Source organism: Vombatus ursinus, unplaced genomic scaffold, assembly GCF_900497805.2.
Source record: "Vombatus ursinus unplaced genomic scaffold, bare-nosed wombat genome assembly UNPS02014779.1, whole genome shotgun sequence".
In the NCBI taxonomy this organism is placed as follows: Eukaryota; Metazoa; Chordata; class Mammalia; order Diprotodontia; family Vombatidae; genus Vombatus; species Vombatus ursinus.
Genome location: NW_020954557.1, coordinates 33,265,500 through 33,279,522, shown reverse-complemented (window position 1 = coordinate 33,279,522; position 14,023 = coordinate 33,265,500). Strand labels below are relative to the sequence as shown.

Genomic DNA, 14,023 nt, shown 5'->3' with positions numbered 1-14,023 from the left:
TTAAGAAAGAGGGTACATTCAGGGAGGAATTAGTCTTTTTCATTAAATTTTTTTTAATAATGAGAAATCTATTTCTTCCTTCCTTCCTGTGCCCTTAACTCATTGGGGGGGAAATATAAATTCCTTACAATAAGCATGCATAATCAAACAAAAAAAGACCCTCAGGGTCTGTGCCCAAAAACAATTTTCTCTTATTCTGCACATGATTCTATCACTACTCTATCAAGAGGTGAACAACATGGATGATCATTGCGTAGATTGTAGTTCTGACAGCTTTTAAAGATGTCTTTATAATGTTGCCATTATTGTACAAAGTGCTCTCCTGGTTTGGCTGACTTCATACTTCACTAATTTATAGAAATTTTGAAATGCTTATTTTTATAATATTGATGTTGTTATCATAAGTTGTTATGATTCTGTTCAATTTATTCTGAATCAATCCATAAGGTCTTTTCATCTCTGAAATAGTTCATTTCCTCATTTCTTACACCCAAAAGTATTCAATCACATCTATATATCACAGAAAAGAATGCATCCTCTTAATTTACAGTGTTTTTTGTTTGTTTTACCATGACAAAGGGCTGCTATAGATCTCTTAATATATACAGCACCTCTTACTCCTTATTTCATTCTTCAACAGAGACATGGCTGAGTCAAAGACCATGATAAGTTTAGTAAAGTTTTGTAGATATTCCAAATTGCTTTCCAGAATGATTATACACATTCACATGTTCACCAAGAGTGTATCAATGTGCCTATTTTCCCTTGGCTCTTCCAACATCTGTCATTTTCCCTTTTTGTCATCTTTGCCAATCTAATGCTTTGAGGAAGAAATGCCAAACCCCTTTGACTTCTCAAATTAGTAGACATTTGGAGTACTATTCCATGTGGTTATAGATAGGCTTTGTTTCTTCTCTTGAAAATTGTGTGTTGTTATTATTAGACCACCTTTCAATATGTCTCTTACTATTATAAATTTGAATCCATTCCCAATATATCTTGGAGACCTTTATAAGAAAAATTTTCTACAAAGATTTCTTCCCAGTTGTTTACCTTTTAACCTTAACTTTTTTAATTTGTTTTTGCAATTTTTTTCAAATTTTATGTAATCAAAATTGTTCATGTTGTCTTCTGCATTCTTTTCTATTCCTTGTTCCATCATGAATTCTTTTGAAAAAGGAAAAGCAAGTTGTACATAATAGATGTGCAATTTCATGTGCAATTTTCTTTTTTCTATTCTACATTGTTATCAAAGTGTGTGTTTTATTTCTTAAGTTCAGAATAAAAAATTAAAATTAAAAAGACATTTTTTTCCATCCATTTATCTGATAGGTAATTTTTTCCCATGAGAATTATTTTTTTCAAATTATCTGGTATTATAAGGTCCCTTTCTACTATGTTTTTCATTATGTCCCTGAGAGTGGTAAATTACAGTCCCCTCTCAGAACCAGAAAATCTAGTCATAAAATAAAAAACAAGGGAGTTATATAGAATTTTAGAGAATTTTAGATAGTATAGACCTCTAGAAAAAGTTGAAAGGGAATAGAAAGGAGTATACTCAGCTGTATATGCACTTTCACAACAACTGGCCATGTAGTAGGGCATACAAATTTCACAAAAATTCAGAAAAAGCTATTAAAATCACCCTTTTTAGATCATAATGCAATAAAAATTACATTCAATAAAGGACCATGGAAGCACTGACCAGAATTAATGAAAAACTAAATAATCTAATCCTAAAGAATGAGTGGGTCAAAGAACAAATCATGGAAACAATAAATAGTTTCATTAAAGAGAATTATCATAATGAGACAATATACCAAAATTTGCAGGATACATACAAAGCAGTACTAAGAGGAAAATTAAGGGAAAAAGAACAAATCAATGAATTGGGTGTGCAACTAAAAAAAAAAGTTAGAAAAAGAATAAGTTAAAAATTTCTACTGTAACACCAAAACAAAAATCCTGAAAATTAAAAGAGAGATTATTAAAGTTGAAAGTAAAAAAAATACATTAAACTAATAAATAAAACCAGGAGCTGGTTTTGTGAGACAAAAAATAAAACAGATAAACCAATGGTTAATTTCATTTTTTCAAAAGTAAGAAAACCAAATTTCCAGTATCAAAAATGAAAAGGGTGACTATATAACCAATGAAGATGAAATTAAAGCAATTATTATGAGCTATTTTGCCCAATTATATGCCTACAAATCTGACAATCTAAATGAAATGGATGAATAGTTACAAAAATATAAATTGCCCATATTAATAGAGGAGGAAATAGAATACTTAAATAACCCTATCTAAGAAACAGGAATGGAACAAGCCATAAATGAGTTCCCTAAGGAACAATCCCGAGGACCATACGGATTTATAAACAAATTCTACCAAATATTTAACGAACAATTAATTCAAATATTATGTAAACTATCTGAAAAAATAAGTAAAGAAGGAGTCCTACCAAATTCCTTCGATGACACAAATTTGTTCTTGATACCTAAACCAGCAAGAGCAGAAAGAGAAAAAGAAAACTAGAGACCAACTCATTTAATAAATATTGATGCAAAAGTTTTAAATAAAATACTTGCAAGGAAATTATAGCAATATATCACAAAGATTATATACTATGATCAGGTGATATTTATACCAGGAATTCAGGCCTGGTTCAAAATTAGAAAAGCTATAAGTACACTTGACCATATCAATAACAAAAACCACAAAAGTCATATGATTATATCAATAGATACAGAAAAAAGCTTTTGACAAAATACAACATCCATTCCTATTAAAAACACTAGACAGCATGTGAATAAATGGGCCTTTTCTTAAAATGATAAGTAGTAGTTATCTAAAACCAAGAATAATCATTATCTGTAATGGGGAAGACTCTTCAGTAAAATCAAGGACAAAGCAAGGATGTCCATTATCACCATGATTATTCAATATTGTGCTAATAAGACAAGAAAAAGAAATTGAAGGAATAAGAATAGCAAAGAGGAAACAAAACTATGACTCTTTACAGATGATATGATGGTATACTTAGGGAACATGAAAGAAACAAAAAAACTAGCCAAAACAATTAACTTTAGCAAAGGTGCAGAATATAAAATAAACCTACATAAGTCATCAGAATTTTTATATATTATTTTCTATATATTATATATTCCATATATTTATATATGTGTGTGTATGTGTATATTTCCAACAAAACCCAGTAGAAAAAGATAGAAAGATAAACTTCATTTAAAATATCTACAGGCAATAAAAATACTTGGGAGTCTGTCTGCCAAGACATACGCATGATCCTTATGATGAATATGGTTATGAAACACTTTTCACATAAATAATGACAATAAATAAACAATTGGAGAAAGAATAATTGCTCATGGTTAGGCTGAGTCAAAATGATAAAAATGATAGTATTAATGAAAAATAAAAGTGAAGGGCAGCAGCCTAGCAGTAAGTACCAGGTTTTAAACTATACTATAAAGTAGTTATCATCAAAACAATCTGTACTTGATTCGAAATAGAGTGGTTGATCAATGAAATAGATTAAGTTCACAACATATAAAAGTAAATGATCACAAGTAACCTTGTGTTTGAAAAACCTAAAGATCCAAGCTACTGGGTTAATGACTCACTATTCCACAAAAACTGCTAGGAAAACTGGAAAACAATCTGGCAGGAATACACCAATATCTCACACCATGTGACAAGATTAGGCATAGACCAACATTTCACACTGTATACAAAAGATAAGTTCAAAATGAATACATGATTTAGGCATAAAGGGTGATATCATAAGCAAATTACAAGAGGTAAAATGGATAATTTTGATTACATGAAATTTTAAAAATTTTGTACAAAGATAATGTAGCCAAAATTAGAGAAGGAAAGCAGGAAATTGGGAGGGAGAATTTACATGAAATTTCTCTGACAAAGATCTCATTTCTCAAATACATAAGGAATTTGGCCAAATTTATAAATATAAGAGCCATTCCCCAATTAATAAATGGTTAAAGGATATGAATAGGCAGTTTACAGAAGAAGAAATCAAAGTTATCAATAGTCATATGAAAAAGTACCCTAAATTATTAATAATTAGAAAATGCAATTTAAACAACTCTGAGCTACCACTTCACACCTAACAGATTGGCTAACCCAACAGAAAAGAAAAGGAATAAATGCTGGAGGAGATATGGAAAAATTAGGAACACTAATGCACTGTTGGTGGACTTGTGAACTGATCTAACCATTCTGGAGAACAATTTGGAATTACACCCAAAAGACTATACAATTGTGCATGCTTTGACCAGTAATACCTGCTTGCTAGGTTTCCATCCCAAAGAGATTAAAAAAAAATTAAAAGTACCTGGAAGCACAAAATATTTATAACAACTCTTTTTTTTGTGGTGGTAAAGATTTGAAAATTGAAGGTATACCCATCAATTGAGGAATGGCTGAACAAACTGTGGTATATGATTGTAATGGAGTACTATTGTGTTGTAAGAAATGGCAAATGGAATGATTTCAGAAAAACCTGGAAACATTTATATGAACTGATGCAAAGTGAAATGAACAGAACCAGGAGGACATTTTATTTTTTTGCAGGAAGGAAACAAACATTTATTAAGTACCTGCTATGTGCCAGGCACTGTGCTAAGCACTTTCTAAATATTATTTCATTTGATCTTCACAACAACTCTGCTATTATTATCCACATTTTACAATTGAGGAATCTGAGGCAGGCAGAGGCTAAGTGATTTACCCAGGAACTTATTGTTCAGTTGTTTTGGTCATGTCCAACTCTTCGCAACCCCAGTTAGGGTTTTCTTGGCACAGATACTGGAATGATTTGCCATTTCCTTCTCCAGTTCATTTTATGGATGAGGAAACTGAGGGAAACAGGATTAAGTGACTTGCCCAGGGTCACACAGCTAGTAAGTATCCATGTCCAGATTTGAACTCAGGTCTTCCTGAATTCCAGGCTTAGCTCTCTATCTGCTGTGCCACCTAGCTGCCCTAGTGTGTCCAGGGACACAGCTAGTAAATGATTGAGGTCTAATTCAAACTCAGGTCTCAGGAGAACACTTTAAATGGTAACAGCAATATTGTAATGATAATCAACTGTGAAAGACTTAGCTACTCTGATCAGTACAATGATCCACCACAATTCCAAAGAACTAATGAAAAATACTATGTACCTCCAGAGATCACTAATAAATTCTTAGTGAAGTTTGAAGTGTGTTTTTTTCACTTGTTATTTTTCTTGCTTTTTTTTGCAACATGGCTAATATGGAAATATATTTTGCATGGCGTCACAAGTATAATGGGTATTGTATTGCTTGCCTTCTTGATGGATAGAGTAGGGGCAGAAGAGAGAGAGAAAATTGAGAACTGAAAATTAAAATTAAAAAAACAAGTAGTGACATTGAATACTTTGTTTCACTCATGATTTTTTGGAAAAAAAGAGTAAAATCTGGTTCCGTTATATGTAAGGGTAGGTCTTGGTTTTAGATAAAGACTATTTGTAATATTAAGGAAAGGTCCATTTATCCCAGTGTTTTCTAGTGTTTTTTTTTTTACAGAAATGGGGATTGTATTTTTGTCAAAAGCTTTCTTGTCATCTCTTGATAATATATGCTTTTCCTGTTTCTGTTATTAAGATGATTAAGTTTGTAGTTTTCCCAATATTAAACCAAACTTACATTCCCAGTATAAAGAAACATGATGATGGTGTGTTATTTTGTGGTATCTTGTTTAAACTTCTTTGATAATTTTTTTTAAATTTTTACATTGATGTTCATTAGGAATATTAGTCTATAGTTATCTTTTTTCTAGTTCTACACTCCAGATATGTATCAAGACTATATCTGTGTCACAGAAGAAATTTATTAGGATACTTTCTTGTGCTATTTTTGCAAACAGTTTATGCAAGATTGGAATTAATTGTTCTTTGAATGTTTAATTTAATTAATTTGTGAATCCATCTGCTCATGGGTTTTTTTCCTTTGGAAGTTAATTTATGTCTTGTTAAAATCTTCCTCTGAGATTAGGTTGTTTAAGTTTTCTACTTCTTGTTCTGATGACTGGATATTTTAATTTTTATAAATATTAATTCAGCCATTTAAGTTGATTTTATTCACACATAGTTGGGTAAAAGTTTCTAACAATATTATTTATTTTACTGTGAATTCTTTTTCATTTTTAATGCTGATAATTTGATTTTTTTTCATTTTAATCAAATTAGTTAGTGGTTCATCTATTTTATTGCTTCCTAAACTCTCCTCCTGAAAAAAAAAACCAGCTCCTACCTTGATTTATTCAATTATTTTTTTTCAGTTTTGTTCATCTCTTCCATGATTTTCAGTATTTCCATTTTGTTGTCTAATTATATATTTTTAATTTATTGGTTTTCAAGGCTTTTTTTCATTTATCAATTCATTGATCTGTTCTTTCTCTTTTTTGTTAATGAAAGTGTTTAGAGATAAGAATTTTCCCTGAAGAACCATTTTGGTTACATCCAAAAAATTCAATATCTTTAGGGTTAAGTTATTTCATTTCCAGTTTATTTTTAATAATTTTTCCAGTGGCCATATACTTGATTTTACTACATTGTGGTTAGTAAAGTGTTTTAATATTTCTGCTTTCCTGCAATTGTTTATGAAGTTTTTATTACTAAGATATTATCAATTTCTGTAAAGGTGTCATAGAAGTGAGAAGTATGGATACTCCTTTTTCTTTCCATTAAATAAATGTGAGAATCCTATCATATCTAATTTTTCTAAAATTCTATTCAGGTCTCACTTTCTTTCTTGTTTATTTTGATTAGATATATCAAAATCTGAAAGGAGTACACTGAGGATACTACTACTATAATTTTACTATCTATTTCTCCATAAAATTCATTGAGTTTTTCCTTAAGATATTTACATGTTATGCCATCGCATGCATATCTGTTAAGTATCTAAATTAATTCCATTTGTTGCCTTTCAGCAAAATGCATTTTCCATTTTTATCTCTTTTAATTCTGTTTTAGCTATTGCCTTATCTGAAATAATAATTTATATCTGTGTTTTTTTATTTACTCAGGTGAAATATAATAGGATTTTCTCCAACCCTTTGTTTTAATTTTGTTTGAATCTTTATGTTTTAAATATGATTTCCTAAAGAAGGTATTATTTGAACTTTGCTTTTTAATCCATTTTGGTAACTTCTATTTTATGAATGAATTTATCCTATTCACATTCATAATTATATTGATTAATTCTATTTTTTTCTTCTATCCTATTCTCATATTTTTTCTTCTTGGTACTCCTTAATCCCTCCTTAAAATTTACAAGTTCTCATACCTTTTTTTCCTTTTCATCTCCTCTACAACTTGGGGTTTGTTTTGCTTATGATTAATCCGTCTGTGAATCTACCATCCCTCTTATCTATCTTCCTCCCCTCTTCTTGTTCTTATCTCTATCCTTGTTGAATTCAGTGTATTCCTACAACAAGCTTTGTGTGTGTTTGTGTGTTCTGCATTCTTTTGACCAATTTAGATAAAAGTTAAGTTTTTTTAAGTTAGATTTAATTTAGATAAAAGTTAAGTTCAAGTGGTGTCCACTGCCCTCCATTGCATTTTTATTGTTAAATATATGATACAGATTTCTTGAAATATGATACCTAGGGTTTTTTATATCATGGCTTTCAGAGAGTCTAAAGATTCTTAATTTTTTCTCTTTGATCTGTTTTCTAAGTCAGTTATATTTGCTATAGGATACTTTACATTTTTTTCTATTTTTTCAGTATTTTGATTTTGTTTTAATATTTCTTATTGCCTCATGGAGACATTAGCTGTCAATCTGTTAATTTCCTTTCCAATTCTTTCTTCCATAGCTCTCATTTCTCTTCCATTTTTTCCCTCACACTCTCTCATTTTATACATAAAAACATTTTAAAACTCTTTTCAAAAACTCTTGCTTCATTTCTTCCAGGAATTCTAGTTGAATTTGTGGCCAAGCTATGTTTTTCTTTGAGGCTTTGCTTACAGGTGTTTTAGAGTCTGTCTCTTCTTCTGCTTTTGTGCCTTGTGTTTATTATCTGCCATAATAGCTCTTTATGGTGGAATTCTTTTTTGTTTGTTTATTTGCTCATTCTTCCAGCCCACTTCTTAATCTCAGAGTTGATGGCTGAGCTCCACACACTTCTGGGGGTGGGGGTTAGGGCAGGAAGGAGAGAAGCTGTTATGTTACTGCTTTGTATGGGTATTCATTTGCTGCTTTCTTGAGCATTGGGTTATTCCAATATCTCAGGGATGGGATCTGTAAGTTTTGGTTCTGTCAAGTTGTCTGATCCAGGTAAAAGTCTGATCACTGAATCTCTGGTTCGAACTCTGCAAGTCCTGACCTGTGTTTCAGTCTCCACATTAGTAGACTGCTGCTGGGTTCAGTTCCTATCAGCCAGCTGGGAAGTTGTGTTGGTTCAGAGTGACAGAATTGCTGATTCCCTTTTGGTCTGAAATTTCTGCTCTGATCATTCCTCTACAGGCTTCAGACTGCTATGGAAACTGGAACTGAGATCTGACTCTGCTGCCAGAGTCTAAGCCATTGTGCTTCTGTTTGATTGTGAACCAGCACCATTCTTGTTATAGTTCTGAGGGCCTCCCTATAGAGGAATACTGCCCTGGGACACAGGTCCCTTCTCAGTCCACCGTAACTCTGGGACCTGGAACAGCAGCTGCCAAAGAGGCCAGCTGACACATACTGTTACAATTTGCCTTCAATGCCACTGCCTCTTCCTGGGGTGCTGGAGTGCTCCACACATGGCATGCTCCTGCTCAGACCACATTCCTGGTGTCCACAGATTCCTCTCTCTGATTGTTTATGTGAGCCTGACCTGGACAAATGATTCACTGTAGTTTTTTTTCAATTTCCCCTTCAGGACTGGGTCTCATATTTTCTATATCTGTTTGTCCTGCTTCCTATTGCTCCATCATCTTGGCTCTGCCCAAGTTGTTGATTCTTTTTTTCAAACCTCTTCTCCATTGCTCTCATTTCTTTGTTATCTCTTTTTGTAAGCTCTTAAACCATGTCTTCAAGGATTTCTATTTGTTCTTGTGGGGAAGTTGTGGGGTTTTTTTTCCCTTGAAATCCGAATTATAGATATTTTTTACTTGTTCTCTTCTGGCTTTGTGTATTTGGTCATTCTTGGCATCAAAAAAGTCTTTTTCTGTTTGTGTGTTTGTTTGTTTGTCTGTTTGTTCATTTTTGTTGTTGAGGCATCTAGGGTTGAGTCCTGGTGCTTCCCTACTCTGGGGATCAGATCAAGTTGAGGATCTTTCTTTGCCTGAACGTCTTTCCTTTGGTTAGACTTCTTCCTTCCTTGGGGATCAGGCTTAGTTAGGGTCCCTTTTCTGGATATCAAGGATTCATCTTCCTTTTGTAATCAACCTTAGTTGAAGCCCTTTCCTTGGCAAAAGGCTAGAGAGGAGGGCAAAACTTTTACATTGACCCTCTGTTATTTCTTTGGTTGCTCCCTTCATTCCCTCCATTGAAGCAGACCTGGCTGAAGGCTTTTCCTTGAGAAGGAAGGTTGAGAAATGACTTTTTATTTACTTTACTATGTTGAGATCCTTTTCTTCCACAACCAGTTAAGGCCCAAAGCAACAAGTGGCCTGGGCTGAGGCTGCTTTTCTTCACATCAAGGTATATTTTCCCCCTTTCATGATGAGGTTATTTGGTTTTTTACCCCTCAGCTCAAAAATTTTTCACTTTACATTACACTTTCACTTTTTATCCCTATGGGGATCTTTTGCTAAGGCTTTTTTAAACCAATAAAGCTTTTATCATGAACCTAAGATTTTCACTTTCACTTTTCATCCTTCAGGAGATTTCTTACCTCTGAGACTTTGTTTTTTCTTTCACAGGAAGGTTTTAAAATTTACCTTAATTTTATCCCTTTGAAATGCTGCATAATCTTCACTGACTTGGGTTTGGGATGGGGTGGAGAAGTTCTGTGGTAATCCTTTTCTTATGGACGAGATGTAGAGATGTAGGTAAGACATCTAGGTAGAAAAAGCATACTTTTCTCCTTTATGTAGTCTGTGTTTTGGTCAAACTGTACAGCTTGCTGTATCCCTTTCATGACATTTCTATCTCCTGTCTCCTTGCCTTTGCACGGACAAGCTATCCACCATCTATGCACTGCACCCTTCCCTCCTGGCAAGTAGAATCCTTCTTTTCTTCAAGGGGAAGCCCAAGTATGGACTCTACTCATGGACTATTCTTGATCCTACCATATGCCCAATTGCTGGTGCCTTCCCCTCTTTCCAGAAACTCCTTGACTTTATATACTTTTGCATTTATTTATCTGTTTTTATATTATTTCCTCACAATGGAAAGTAAGCATTATAAAGGGAAATACTGTTTTATCTTAGTATTCCTAGTATTTGGTACATACTAGGCAATGGCATTTAATAAGTACATTTTGAATGAAAATGCTGTTGTCTTTTGAAATACATAAAAATAAAAATATGACTGAATGTATTAAGTAGAATCTCTATCAATCCTTTTAGTCATAAGTCTTGAGCAGCTAGGTGGCCTAGTAGGTAAAGTGCCAGGCCTAGAGTCAGGGAAACCTGAGTTCAAATCTGGCCTCAGACACTTAACTAGCTGGGTGACCCTGGGCAAGTCACTTAATCCTGTTTGCCTCAGTTTCCTCATCTGTAAAATGAACTGGAGAAGAAAATGGCAAACCACTTCAGAATCTTTGCCAAGAAAATCCTAAATGGGATCATGAAGAGAGACAGGACTGAAATGAGGGAATAACAACAAAAATAAGTTTAATCTTCACACCTGTGCTACACTAATTAGGCACTAGTTTAACTGATGGTAGCTACTTGAGGTTCAAGTACAGTGTCTAAAAGGAATTTCAAAGCTCTATATGACTTACCCTGAATTTTTTAACCCCATCTTCCAGCAACAGAAGGTCACAGTATTTAAAGGGCTAGAGAATAATACTTCTGTTACACACTATACTCATTAGATCTTTTTATACAATTTAAACCAGAGCTTGTCATAGGACAATTAAAACGGAACTACAAAGGATTCATAACAGAATTACAAAGAGCATTAAATGGTTGGAAAACATCTCAGGAATTGAAGTTAGAATAACTGTGGTTATTTAGCCCAAAGAAGAAAAGTATACAGAGTTGTTTGATTATTGTCATCAAAGTATATGAAAAGATTTTTTATGAGAAGGATGCACATCAATTTTTCTTTGTGTCTGCTACAAGCTAACAAGAGGAAATAAGCTTAAATCAAAGCAAGGGAGATATGTGGTTCTATGAAAAATCAATCCCCAAATCTAGAGATGAAAAATAGTCTTGATTTAGCTTCCAGTTAATTAAATTACCTTTTTAGATGTTTACACTATATAGTAGTAATTTCTATTGCTTAAACACTTTAAACTACTAAAGAAATTTTTATTTGAAAATTTCATGAAATTCAGTTATTTTGACAGCATGTGTCAATGAAATAATTATTTTCTGCACCAATTAATATTACATTTCTCAAGGAATAGGCATTTTTAAAATACTACTCTCTTCATTTTTATTTTTTAAATAGTTTTGTTATTGAGTCCTAGACAAATACCAGCAGATATGAGCATTTCCGTATACACAGATGAACTGAAGAGGTTTGTTTATAAACCCACAAATCTCTTTATGCAGAGCTTGCATTTAAAAAAATTCAACATGTTACTCTCAAAGCTGCCTTACTTTTCTGTAGCTCCTAAACCTTGTTCTTTTCCATACATTGAAAAAGAAATACTACAATGGCCCTTTTCTTTTTTTTTTCAGGAAGGGAAGAAACATCAATAGTCCTCCTATAAAAATTATAAAACCTTGTAACATACAGATACCCACGTAAAACAAATCGATGCATTAGCTTTGTCCTAAAAATTTACCTCAATCTGTACCTCAAGTTCCTGACCTCTCTGTCAGATGATGGGTACCATGCTTCCACACTGGTCCTCTGGAAAGTTGGTTGGTCACAATAATTAGTCCTTAAGTCTTTCAAAATTGTTTTTATTTATGTTATAATTATTTACAAATTGTTTTACTGGTTCTACTCATTTAATTCTGAATCAATTCACATAATTCTTCCTGGTTTTCTCAGAATCCATCTCATTTGTTCTTTTTAATGTCTTTAATAACATTATATTATATTCATATACCATAATTTGTTGAGCCCCTTTAGTTTCCAACTCTTTGTTCTCACAAAAGCACTGTTAAACATACTTTTTTGTATATATGGATCCTTTTCATTTTTCTTTGATCAATTTGGGGCCACAATCTACTCTCAATGATCAGCACCTAGATTATCATTTTTATGATTTATGCTCAGAAAATAATTAATATTAGGAAATTATCATACTATTATCTAGCACACATGCCAGCTACCTGGTAACTCCAGGGAATAATTTCCTTTAATATTGGCTTGAGCAAGTAAACATGATTCAAACAATATCAGAGAATCACAAAATGTTTAAAGTTGGAAGGCATTTCAGCCTCCAAATACACCAACACAATCTCCACTACAGCATTTCTGACCAGCGATCATCTAGTTTCTGATTGAAGACTCACAGCTTTCTGAGACAGCCCATTTTACTTTTGGATACCGCTAATTGTTAGAATTTTTCCTGAAAAAGAGCCTAAATATTCATCTTTTCAATTTCTTCCCTACTGATCTTGGTTCTGCCTTCTGGGGCCAAACAAAAAACAAGTCTAACCCTTCTTCCATGTGCCAGCCTTTTAAATTCTAGAATACAGATATCATGTCTCTCCCCCCTTATCCATTCTCAGTTCCTTCAGCTGATCTGCATGTGTCACAAATAAAAGATCCTTCACTGTCCTAGTTCTTGTCTTCTAGATATTCTCCATTTATCAAAGTCCTTCTTAAACAATACTGCTTAGAGCAACGCATAATATGCTAGCTGTGACCTGACCAAGATGAAGAACAGTAGGACCTCCTTGATCCTACAAACTATATTTCAGTCCAAGATAACATTTGCCTTCTTAGCTTTCATAACACATGACTACTGAGCTTGCAATCCACTAAAACTCTTAGATCTTTTACAGACAAACTGCTCTCCAGCCATCCTTCCCCTAACTTGTATTTGGGAAGTTTATTTTAAACTCAAATGTAAAACTTTATCCTTGCCCCTCTTGAATAGCATCTCATTAAATTTAGCCCAACATAACCTATTAAGTCTGTCACCCCATGTGCTTGCTATTCATCCCCACCTCAGGATCATCTTCAGATTTAATGAGCATGCCGGCTATGTCTTTATCCATCACTGATAAAAATGTGAAATAGCACAGGGCCAACCACAGATTCCTGGGGCACTCCAGGGGAGACCTCCTGCAAAAATGACACTGAATCAGTAACAACTAGTCTGAGCCATTCAACTTGCTCTAAATTGATCTTTTTCTATTGTAATCCAGCCTACCTCTTCATCTTTTTCAACAGAATAGTATGAAATACTTTCTCAAATTATTTGTTAAAATTTAGGTGAGTTTTTTTTCTACAGCCTTCTTCCAATTTAACAGTTTAGTAACCCTGAGAAAAAGATGAAAAACAGCTAGTCTGGCATGATCTGTTCTCAAGAAACCCATGTTGATCCTCTGTGATCAATACTACCTTTTCTGGATGCATACTATCTTTTTAATGAGTCATTCTAGAATCCTATCAGTAACCCAAGTTAAGCCTATAGTTTGGAGAATCTCTTTTAAAAAAATCAAAATGATATTTTATCCAGTCCTGCAATTTCCCCATTTTTCAACAATCTTTCAAGTATCACTAAAATGATGTAGTAACTAAGCACATCTCCCCCCTTTTTTTCCAGTACCAGAGGATGTTGCTCGATTGGTATTTAAACAGATCAGTTCCAATTAGGTGCTCTTAAATCTCTTGACTTACCTTGTTTGGCAACTCCATTACCCATTTTCATTCTATCACTTTCTGAGCAAGACCAT

At 33.2% G+C, this 14,023-nt stretch overlaps 1 protein-coding gene across 1 annotated transcript in view; it reads right to left on the bottom strand.

Moving 5' to 3' along the window:
- The window catches only part of CERKL (ceramide kinase like), a 181,238-nt gene that overhangs the window by 92,431 nt on the left and 74,784 nt on the right, over positions 1–14,023 (bottom strand). The window lies entirely within an intron of this gene.